At 35.2% G+C, this 12,490-nt stretch overlaps 1 protein-coding gene across 3 annotated transcripts in view; it reads left to right on the forward strand.

The window, feature by feature from the left end:
* Positions 1-3,085, forward strand: part of LOC129375715 (zinc fingers and homeoboxes protein 2-like) — a 137,074-nt gene extending 133,989 nt beyond the window's left edge. For all 3 annotated transcript variants that reach the window (XM_055054948.1, XM_055054947.1, XM_055054949.1), the window contains one exon: positions 433-3,085. The gene's annotated coding sequence lies outside the window, so the exon portion shown is untranslated. The remainder of the gene's footprint in view (positions 1-432) is intronic.
* The last annotated feature ends 9,405 nt before the right edge of the window (positions 3,086-12,490 follow it).

A 12,490-nucleotide genomic window follows, 5' to 3' on the forward strand; every position in this document is an offset into this window, starting at 1 on the left:
AACAGTTTTTTTTTTCTTTTTACCATTAAATCATGTAATTGTGTCACTGATCTTTTAAAATATATTTTTAAAAATCTCATGCGAATGATCTTCATAGCAACACTGGTATATTTTAGTTTTTTGGGGGTTTTTTAATCTATTGTCCTGTTTTTGTAGTCACAGGGACTATAGGTCCTAATTTAATTCACTTCCAAACAAAAGCCAAATTTCAGCATTAAACCACCTACAAGGATTAGAACACAGAGTGCCAGCTTCTGGCACAACAATTGCTTTTTAATCCCTTTCTGCGCACATATATAATTTTTTTTTCTCTTTAAGGTAGTAATAATCTGAGATCGCATCAGGATGACATTTGTGTTTGTTGTAAAAAAAAAAAACAATGACTGAGGGTTTTATTTTACCTCTTTCCCCTCCCTTGTCCTTTTTCTGTAGATTTGGCGCCGTCGCTGCTGCTGGAAACGTACAGGAAGAAAGAATCTGAAGAATGGAAAGACAAAAGTTCTTTTTTTTATTTTCTTTTAATTAACAGATATTGTACTGTATTATTATTTTTTAAAAACCAATTCTTATCTCTTGATTGTCGCATCCGAGGTCATGCACAACATCTTCCTCCATTCGGTTTGAGGCAGTGTCGTCCATGTTTTCCTGCTGAAGTGATCCCAGGATGGGAACGATTTTTGAGTTTAAATAAGAGTGGGCTTTTGAGGCGGCCGGTTTTATTAGGGGACATGAGCAAGCATATACCCATACCAAAATCTGAAGAGCTCAAATAGAAATTCAGGGTCACAATCTGTGAAAGTAATTGAAAAATCCCTCCTTTTTAATCGAGTTCATATTTATGCTTCCAGCTTTCACAGTGAAGTGGGTTTAATAAAAGTAATATACAAACAAAACAGAAAGGCATTTAAGCTAATTTGCAAAAAACGAGTTTCAGCGCACAAATGTAAAAATCCTGTCTGTACAATCAGTTTTACCAAATTAAAGGCATGGCAGGGGCTGAAGCACTATTTTATCATCATATGTCTAAAGTTCTTCATCAAGTCTAATCATGTTTTTTTTGTTGTTTTTTTTTAGGTTTGCCAAGGTTTTTAGCAATTTTGGTTGCAAAACCTTTGTTGCTGCTCTTTAAAGTGCTTTTAATGGTTTTTCAGAAGAAGTGCCTGAATGACAAAATGTCTTTCTTTCCACCATTTCTTCACACTGCCTGTCAGCTGGCTGAAAGAAGGCTGCCAAAAACAATGTTTGAAAATGTTTCCTGTCAAAAAGCAAAACACATTGTGGAGTGCCGCCCATCACTTCCTTTAAATTAATATAGTTTAAACCTGAAGTAAATATGATAAGCAGTCATCTCCAGGCTGCTAGTTCCACAAATTATGAAGCTAATATCAGTTTTGTAGACTCTCATTTTTACTCAGTAGCAAAATCTAAAAAAAGTATTAAAAACAAATTGTGCAATGAAGACTTGAAACATAATAATAGTTTTAGCTGCTAATTCAATCAAAAATTCAAAGTCAAAAATGAGATTAAAAATAATTTATTAAAACTAAATCAAGAAATGACAGATTGACAGGTATCTTTTTAAGTCTTTTTTTAACAATACTTCTTACAGGTAATACTTGTAAATAAGCAATCACTTTTTTTTTCTGACCGGTGAGATTCATTACTGAATCTCACTTAGAGTTTCTGATTAGGAACTCTAAATTAATTTTTTTCTTTAAGAAGCATCACCTTTTTTATTCGAAGGTTTTTTTCTAAGAATTCACCCTGATACACATGCATGAAAAATGGCGCATTTTGTATGACAATTTCCTATTTGCGCACAAAAAGATTTATCTCATCAAACTGTCAGATTTAAAGTAGTTAAATTGAAACTCTACTATTGAAAAATGAGGTGAAAATGTGAAACTTCAGACTCATCCAGTAACTAATTTTCCTTTAAATTGGATTTAAATTGTTCTAAACTATCACTTAAAGGAAGTTTTTAATACCTTTTTTTTAAAACTTCCTGACTTGTTTGTTTATGGTCTAACCAGTCCGAGTATAAGTAGACTACGTTAATGATCTGTGCTTTACGCTAAGCCTCTTAAAAGCCTCTTGAATAACAGAACCCTTCTACGAAGTGAGCCTGTAGGAAGCAGATTAGAGCCGGCGGTTGAACTCGACCGATGGGCGGGCAGAGTGAAGGCTGAGGTGATGTTGTGCGTGACCTGGGTTGCTTTTGGAGATGTGAGGATGATGAGGAGGAAGGTGAACCAGAGCACTGAATGTGTGCCTGCAGCAACAGTTTGACTGTACACACCAACCGACAGATCGACGGATCGACCGACAGATCGTCAGACAGGTTGGATCTGAAACAAACAAACATGGAAAAAAAGACAGACAAAACAAAATCGCCGTGTGCCAAAGCTGGGATCTGCTGCATTCTCACTACACTTTTGAAAAAAAAAGGGTTCTTCTTCTTGTTGTCATTGTAAATAGGATATATTTGTTTGTTTGTTTGTTTTTTTCCTGTACTGATAGATTTGTAAAATTTGCGGACAAATTTTGTTACATTTTGTAAAATGGGAGCAATTCGTCCCCCCGACAGCCCTCCTTTTTGCTTTTTCTTCATTTCTTAAACCCCTATTATTTTCAACTCTTTTACAATTTCTTTTTGTTTGTTTATTTGTGATGACGGACTTTTAAACAAACATGGTGCCAGCAGTGCGTGTGTGTACAACTTTTTTTTTGTTCCCATTTCTCCTTCTCCTCTTTTTGTCCTGAACCAGAGTGGAACCACTACAAAAAAACTGAAAAAAAGAAAAAGACAGACCAGTTGGCAATACTTCAGTCACTACTTCTTCGTCTGACCGGCACTGGACTTCTGCCCGCCACTTCCCCGCTGAGAGGAGGAGGAGGAGGATGAGGAGGGAGGAAGGGGGCAGAAGGGGGGACTTCGCTTCACATCAAATCAGATTTTAGAAAAACAAAACACAAAAAAGCACCTTTATAACCTTTATTTCTGTCTTTTTTTAAACTGTGCTGAAGTGAAGTCAAGTGCTATTATTATATTATTACTATTGTTAATATTATTATTGTAGCCACTCTGTCTGGATTTCTTTTTTTTTTTTTTTTTTGAAGAAAAGCTAAGAAAAAAAAAACAGGAAAAAAAATCAAGAACTTAAGCCAATCTGCACATTTTATGCTTGTATGACCAAGTGACTGTCGTGGATCTTTGTTTTAAACTGATAATGAACAAACAACTACATATAAAAACAACGGAAAAAAAAAAAAACTTAAGAAGCTGTCATAATGGTGGCAAATGCAGAAGGATTTAATAGTAACGATCATGCAATCTACAAACTCAACAGCAAAAACACACAATCCAGAATCATCATGCTGCCTGAATCATACTTTATTCTAACTGTCTTTCTTTCTTTCTTCCTCATCAATCTATTTTAGTCCATTTTTTTCTTTCTTCTCTTCTTTCCCTTTCTTATGTTTATTTCCTCTCCTTTTGGCGTCCTTCACACCATCATGAACACCTGTGATTAATGAAAATAATAAAAAAAAGATAAATAGCCTTTTATTCGATACATTACTACATGTTGGCTCGGTAGGCTTAGTTGAAACTAGTTCCATTCCAACAAAAATAAGCATAATAGCAAAATCAAAAATATGAGCTTCTTTATGTATTGCTTCTGCCGCTGTAGTGTTCTGGTCAGAGTTAATGATGAAAAGACTACATATATCTGAAATACTGTATTTACTAATGCAAACCAGGGCTGGCCTCAGCAGAACAATGATGGGGAGGAGGGGTGATTTTCTAATCCGTCCAGTTGCAGTCTTGAGGTTTTATGCAAAGCTCTGTCTGCTTGTGTGAGTTGATAAAGGTGCTTTTTCTTTTATTGCTTTGTAGATTGAAAAAGAAAAAAAAATCTCCTGCATCACCACAGCTGTCCTTCGCTGCGCTGCTCGAAATTCTTGTGCAAAAGGATGGCAGCACTGCAGAGAGCCTCCAGGTGGATGTGCCGCCTTAGAAAGCTAACTAAGAGAGTTTTATTTTTGCAAGTGCATAGTTTTCAGTATTTTTCTGATTAATGATTGAATGTATTTGCTTTGAGGAGTTATGTAAATGTTGTGAATGTGGGCACGCTACAACTCAAAGAAGGAACTGGTGAGATGTCCTCTCTCATGCTGAACAAAGTGAAAACACAAAAACAACAAAGCACTTACTATCTTCGATTACATAATCCCTCCTTTTACATAGAAATTTGCACTACAGGAAAAAATTTGCACTCACATAAAATCCAACATGTCTTCCTGCCACTGTACCACAATTCTTTTAAATATAAGTCTAAACTGCTGCATAACAGAGGTTTGATCTTCTCATATCCATTAGTTGAAAGTTGTTACAAATTTGGAAACGCAAATCTTAAGCGTAGGGTTATGTTGTGTGCAAAAGAGTGAAATGAGACAGGGAATAAGTATTGAACATTTATTCATTCACAAAGTATTCCTTTTTGTTAAGAAACACTCAAGTGTTTTCTATATGGTGGAACTCGTCTAAAGCATTGCTTAAGTGAAATTTTATTTTGTTCTACAGAAACTAAAATCAGACTGTTGGTCCTCGAGTTCTCCTCTGTGTCCACTGATATTCAATTCTGTCGATACATAAGAATGTTTTCATAGAGCATTTTATAATAAATACCTTGGCGTAACGGTACTTAACATGCTATTAGCTTGCATTTGGAAAGCAGCCAATCAAACGGTGCTATTTGTTTTGCTTGGCACTGATTGGCTGTATGTACCCCAGCAAAACTGGAGATATGCGGCATGGTGCTAAAACAGTTTCCGCTTTGCATGGTAATGCATATTAAGATATGTTGAACTGTATTTAAATTGTTAAAATAAGCACCTAAGTTGGTCTTTGCTCATTTAGCTATTTATGAGCAGATTGCTTGGGGCATTCAAGCGACTTTATTTTCTTTGAAACCAGACAAAGATTTCTTTGGCTTTGGGTGAATGATAATTGCTAATTTGTTTGAACTTTGGATTATTATTAAGTATTTTTCTCAGTCTTTTCTTCAGTTGTATAAATCTGCAAAGGATATTTTCTGAAAATCAACATATTCAAGCTTAGGTTGTTTTGTTGTTGTGTTTTGTAGGTGGTGTTCAGTACTATTCCTGTTTAAAACATGTTGTGTGCAATCACAATGAAGGAGATAACGGACTGCATTCTCCAGATATTCATTTGACTTGTCCAAATGTTCTGCAGCAAAGTTTAAACAACATTTAATACGCCTTTTCTTCAGTAGTGGAGTCTTGCGCAGTGAGCAACCATGGAAGCCGTTGTAATTTTTATGGAAAGTTGTCCCTACTAATTCCAGATCTTTCTGAAGCTCTCTACAAATGACAGCTTCTCTGAAATGCTTCAAGAGGAGCACCTGGCCGTAGCTGGTTTACTTGAAGTTTAGAATTATGACCCAGGTGTTTCTCAGTGGAACAATCAAATGTGTGCACAACCGCTACCAGCAGTATATTTTGCAACTCTTGAAAGAACTCTGACCCATTATGAAATGCTTCAGATGCAATTCCCTGGTAATGAGCAACCATTTAGTGGGCCATCAGTTAGAACCACCTGATACTAATCATCTTTGATAGGAGGGGAAGTTATTTTCCAAATACTAAAAGATTTCATCTGGGTTTTATTGGCTTTTGCCCTTTTTTGCAGCTTCTTTTCATGATGTGTTTAATGTCTATTCCCTGAATCATTCCAGTTAACTGCACAAAATTTATCGGCTTATTTTGAATTCTGAGTATGCGTTGATTACTTATATTATTAGCATCTGGTGGGGATTTAATATTAAAAGCCTCCATAGATACGTACTATACAACCTTTTCTGAAAAAATGTTGTATAGTGACTCTTTTTTTGTTATTCATGCAACTAAACTTTTTGTCTGATCCATTTTCTGTTGAGAAAAAAAATTGTAATTAGATGCATTCTTAACCTTAAGCTTAATTTAGAAACACAATTTGTGGTGTTTCAACATTTTGTAGGATATTAAATGTAAACTAAGAGAAGAGGGAAAATTTAGCAAAGCAGTAAAAGCTAAAATTTCTTATTGTCTTCATTTTAGTTGCACCACATGCTGATTTCCACTTGATTATTGTGAGATACAAGACAATCAAAATTTGCACTAATTTGCACCAAATTTAAATCCCTTTCTTGCAAATAAACAAGTGGGACATTTATTCCAAAATATCACCAGCCTAAAAGTGTCTTAAAAGTGGTTTGTGTGTGAAATAAAAGTAAAAAAACATACAACCCAATTTCTTTTTTATCTTTCAAAAAATCTCTCATTCAACCTAAGCAAATATCACAAATCTTTCATGTGCATCTGAGAGGATGACTCCTGGTTTCTTTTTTTTTTTTTTGAGGGGGGAAAGATGTGCTATAAATGTGTTTTTATTGTTTTCAGGGTCATGGGGAGGGGGGGATGTTGAGGCCAGCCCTGCTTCATAACAGAGATTCTGCTTCTTCTACTACTGCTACTATCAAACAAACAACCCTGGACACAAAAACAAGTCTGAACACTGTTCCAAATCTCCTATACGAGGCGTGTGAAGTTTTGAGCTTTGCACGCCGCACCAGCAACTTTGCACTGAAAACCCAAATTGATGTGGAGCACCAGCTTGTTTTTTGTTTTTAGTTCTGAACACTTTTGTTAAGCAGTTTTCGGCCTAAAGGATGTAAAGTCGAATCAGTTTGGGTTGAATGTGTTTTGTGGAGCTACACTGATAACAGCCATGACTATTTGTTTTTACATAGTTGGAGCAGTGTTCAAGCTAGGTTTCTGTTGCCCAGGTCAGCAAAACAACATGTTGATGTCTGCTGTATTTCAATAAAACACAGCCTTTTTCAAAGGGTACACCTCCCGCCTCTCTCTCTCTTTGTTTGCTTGTTTTTTGCATTTATAACAGAAATCCTACAAATGATTGGTGGTTTTTATGTCTTGCTATGAAAGGGTATTACCAGTGTTTGAATGCAGCTTTTTTTAAATAAAGAAGATCAGTGTGTTTGGTTCCTATGCAGTCTGGAAAACATGTTTCCAGACTTTATTCTCAATCCTAGTCCCCAAAGTCATTTTTGCTTTCCGGTTACCCATCATTACTCCATCCATCCATCCGTCTGTCCATCCTTCAGTTCTTTGCTCCATTTGCCCCCTCAGTGAACCAGTCCTCATTCTCCCATTCATCCCTCCCTGTAGCCATCTATTTATCTGTCATTCATCCATCTCACCTTCATGCATTCATCCGTCTAGCCATCTTTGGCCACCATCCAACCACCCATTCCTCCTACCCTTTAGTTAACTGTTTATCTGTCAGTCATCCATTTCTTATCCCTTCGGCCATCTTTTTCCGTCATTTATCCTTCTCTGTTGCAATTTGTTGAGTTGTCATTCATCCATCTCTCCTTAATCCATTCTTTTCTCCCTTTTGCCCTCTTTGTCCACCATCTATGTTCCTCTATTTTGTCATCCAACTGTTCCTCAACCTATTATGCCTCTATCACTCTAGTCATATGACATTTAAGATTCATCTATCCATACTTCTTATTTTTACATTGCATGTTCAATTCCAATTTTTTGTAAAATCTTTTTTTTTTTGGCCTGGTCGTTCACATTTTCAAATATTGAAACTGCACATTGACGACATAATCTCTATTGTCTGGTACGGTGGTTGTTTTTCCTTCCATGTATCAGGACGCAGAATTGTGACGCTTTTCAAGTGTCAATGATGTTCAGGTAGGATGACTTCGACCTGGCCGTGCAGACTCAGGTCACAATTAAAAAGATCAAATTCAGGACCACATATTCAATTGGCTTTGGTTGCATTTTGTATAAATCTGTTCGTTGTGAAACGATTAGATGCAGGTCGCATAAAGGCTTCCATCTGTCTGTCCGTCCATCCATCTGTCCATCATCTGGTCATCAGTCTATTCCTAAATTTGTTAACTTCCATCCATCTTTAAACTATGTTTTTGTAGTTTTCCCAATTTTGAGCATGCTTTGATGTGAAACATGGAAAATCATATTGTTATTTATTTATTTTATTTATTTTTATTGAATAAGCATGTGTGAAAGAACTTGATCTGACTTATATTCCTACAAAGACAAACTTGATTACTTAATGAATCACTACCTATGGGTATCAATGCTGGATGCAATTATCTGCTGGCAGAAGCACAAGTCAAAATGAGAAATGGAGAAAATATTAATCAAATGCAATATTTTTAGTCAGATAAGAAACTCATATGCTGTTTCAGTTTGCCCTATTTCACACTTTAAATTAAATTCTCTGAAACAGCACAGATTGCACACAAATTCTTATACAGTTGTTGCTAGCAGACCAAAATTAAATAATTTTAGTTGAAATGAGTTTCCCCGCAGTACAACTCAACTTCAGGCAGAAGATTTGGAGGTTCAAGTAAAGTTGTGCAGCTCTGAGTGTGTAGTTTGGATGCAACGTTTTGAGAGAGGTGTTTCAGACGTTGTGAAAAGAAAGTACAACAAATCAGTGATCTAGTCTTTACCAAATGTTCCACATTTTCTTACCGTCTTATATCATTTATTGTATAAAGTGCACCAGCTCCTCCTGCTGCAAATCACTCATCTCAGAATTAAAATGTGTCAATGGCTTCATTATCCAACTACAATATGGTTGCATTTGGACTGATTTATTCAGTATTCATAACATGTTTTACTGTAAATAAAAACACTCAGAAACTACAGTGTCTTCACAAAGTCTTCTGCTTTTGTTCTTGGGTCGCTGCACACATTTCTCATTAAAGCACAAAACCTGTCCATTACCTGAACAGATTGATGGCTTGACATAGGAGCACCTGGACAATGTGCATTGTGGACCTTAATAGACAGACAGTCCAACCATTGTCACGCTAATAAATAATCCATCCACATTAAACAGAAGATTTTTTAAATCAGCATCATTTTTTGTGCAAACTACATAATACATTTTTTTTTTTTTTTTTTTGTCGAAACAGAATTTGACAGATGCTGTAAATTACAAATGAGCTTTAGAGATTTGTATGTCCAGACGTTCCTGGTTTATAGGTGAAGTTTATTCTGCAGCGTATTTCTAACAGTGTGACTGAAATCAATCTGTGTAAAATCTGAGTAGGCCAAACGATGGACATGGGCCAACAGTGTGAACAAATCCAGATCCCAGTGCTATTTTTTGCTACATTTACAATTCGCTTAATATGCTGTTACCTATTAGCACATACTGGGTCCTAACCAGCCTTACGTGAGAAAAAAAAAAACGGAAAGTGAAACCTCTATAGACCAGAGTAACTAATAAATCCATTTTGGGAAAAGCAGGAACATCAATCATCGTTTAAAGTAAAATGTGTGCATAAACAAACTTATCTGAATGTTTTCAGAAAGAAAAAAACAAAAACTCAGTTCTTTAATAATAATTCACCCAGGGAGCTGTTAAAAAGTATAGGAGATAAAATACATTTGTGCTTCCAGATAGGATTTATGCACGTTTTTTTTGTGTGTTTTTTTTTTTTTATTATTTGGGATTTACCTGAGAAGAAAGATGATCTAAGTTTAATATGGGTTTGCTGCCTGTGTGGCTTAGTTAAAGTCTGAATAGCCCAGACTTTGACTGGGCCATTCTAAATGTGTTTGGGGTCATTGTCCTGGAATATGACTCCCCATGCCAAATGCCAAGAGATTTATGTAATTCTTCAACTCATAAAGTCATTGTTTATTACTCTTGTAAAATTTTACATTTTGGGAAAAATGTTATTTAATAAAAATGAAAAACATTGACCTTTTCTAATTAGATGACATATATATATATATATATATATATATATATATATATATATATATATATATATATATATATATATATATATATATATATATATATATATATATATATATATATATATATATTCAAATGTAAGTAACCTTTTTTTGTGATTATGAAAATTGCTTTGAACTAGCTGCCATGTTTATTTCCACTTCACAATTATTCACTAATCTGAGTTGGACTTAGACACTCATTTCCAAGAAAATACTTCTTGATTGGTGGTTGCAATGTCACAAAATGTGAAACTTGAAGAAGTGTGAATACTTCTGAAAGACAGTTAGATGTGAACATTTCTGTCTAACCTAACTGTAGGATGATTACAAGGTACCGTGTCCCTGGAAACAGATTCATATGAAGGAAGACCTTTACTGTGTGATCTGAATAGATTTCACAAAAGGTCTTCTGGGTACATTGTGCTGATTGATGTGTTTTGAAGGTAGTTTTGGCTCCTGTTATGTGCTTTGTGTCTCTGAAGTGATTATATTTTTCTCTGAAACTGCTATACATCGTTTCAGGTTGATCCTGAAACGATTTTTAGATCTCTCTCAGGTTTATGTTTCTTAAAGCGCTTATTCTCTTTGTGCAAGTTTGTGTGTTTTATTGTCTTTTTGGAAACATTTAGGTGTCTAATAAATTATTTTTGGTATGTTCAGAGGGAATTTGGAATTGTGTAATGATTATTATGGGTTTATTCCTTTTGCGTACATGTTTTATTACTCCTTTGTATATACTTTGTGTCCTGTCTGTCTATTTTATCTCTTGCATTTTTTGTTTTCTTAAATACTTTATCTACTTTGAGGACAATTTATTGTCCATTTGAGTTTAATGTGTTTTTTGGGTTTGTGTTTTTTTTCTGCTGCTACCATAGATTTCATGATTGTTTACTCACAAAATATAGTCATTATTCTGAACTTTTTGACCTTCTTTGTCTTCATCCACAGTTTACAGTTCATTGTATTGACCTGCTCAAGGTTTGAAACTGGAGAGATGACGATGAACTGAAATCAAATTTGAAGATGAAAACTTCAAACTTGTGCAGCTGTGAGGGGGGAAGGTAGCTGATGCAGCTGTTAAGAATGAGGCGGGCGTCTCCTGCCTTTTTAGCATTTCCATGCGGCTCATTTTGGATGTTCCTCACGTTACCCAGCCCAACCCAGGCAAGCTGTAATATCTGGTCGGTATTCTCCATGGATATCACGGTGCTGGTGTTAATTTAAGTTGAGCTCTGCCTTTGGAATTACAATGAGAATGAAGGGGGCTGTAAAAAAAAAATTAAAAATGAATAAGAATAAAGGTGAGGAATCACACTTCGGCCTGATAGCAGCAGAGGTTGGATTGGAAGCTGCCATACCCTTAGAGCGTTCGCTTTGCGTGTGTGTGAGAGCGGGTAGCACTTTAATGATGTGTGTGTGTGTGTGTGTGTGTCTAAATATTCATACAGTGTTTGAGTTTGTGTCTCAGCAGATAAATCGACCTGCGAAAGATGAACGTTACTTCTGAAAACACCTTTTGTGTCAGATGCTGCGTTTGTGGCCCTGGGGGAAATCAAGTAATTGTGAGTTCTCCACTTAAAACATGTTTTTTTTTTTTTTTTTTTTTTTGCTCTTGGTAGTAGATACTGTTTGAAATTCAAACCTTGATAAAAATTTATATTACCTTGTGTATGGAATGCTTTTTGTGATGCCATCTGTGTATTTTTATATTTCACATAATCTCTCAGATTGCATGTCAAAAAGAACATTCTTGAAGCAAATCTTATTTTTGCGAAACCATGTGAAAAAAAATGTCTTCAGTTCAAATGTTCAACAAATTTGTTTGTGAATTTAAATGATGAATCGAAGGGGGAAAAACATTTAAGAAAATGCTAGAAATAGCTGAAGTTAGGAAATCCAATGAAGATATATTTCATAGTGTAGAGATCAGCTCTCTGGATTAATATCAAGCCACATTAATCTATATATACCAGTTAATTTGACAGCTGTCTGAAAAGAAATCATTCTTGATCTCTTTTTTTTTTTTTTTTTACATAAAAAAGCTCAACGAGATATTTGGAAGTTTCTAAGGAATAAAAACATATGTCATACTGTAAACATAAAAATTGAAAGTTCAATAGAATAAAACAAACTGACAGCTTATCATCAATGGAATAAATACATTTATTATTTAATAAACTATTTTATCTGTCAATATTACAGAATTACCAAGAGTTTGTTGTTTCTTCGTACCAACAGGAGTAACTCTTTACCACAAGTTACTACACCAACCACTAAGTTACTAAGAGTAACATAAAGATAAGGGTTTTGTGACTTGGTTCTTGAGTTTTCTCATCCAAGAGAGGAAATAAAGAGTGGATGTCATGGTCAAAAACTACATTGAATGCCTTTACTTTTATGCAATTGATCAACCATCAAAGAACTGAAAAAGGTATTTTACTTGGGTCCAAAATGACCCACGGTGAGTTCTCTTGTTTCATTCTCTTGTGTTTAAAAGGCAGGCTGGGTCACAGGAGGGAGACGATGTCACAAGGAAGTGATCAACCAAGTCGAAGTGGACTTGAGGTAACGTAGAGAATAAGTAGTTTAAAAAAAACACACAACCTTGACC

This window comes from Poeciliopsis prolifica, unplaced genomic scaffold (genome assembly GCF_027474105.1).
Source record: "Poeciliopsis prolifica strain line A6 unplaced genomic scaffold, Auburn_PproV2 SCAFFOLD041, whole genome shotgun sequence".
Taxonomy (NCBI): Eukaryota; Metazoa; Chordata; class Actinopteri; order Cyprinodontiformes; family Poeciliidae; genus Poeciliopsis; species Poeciliopsis prolifica.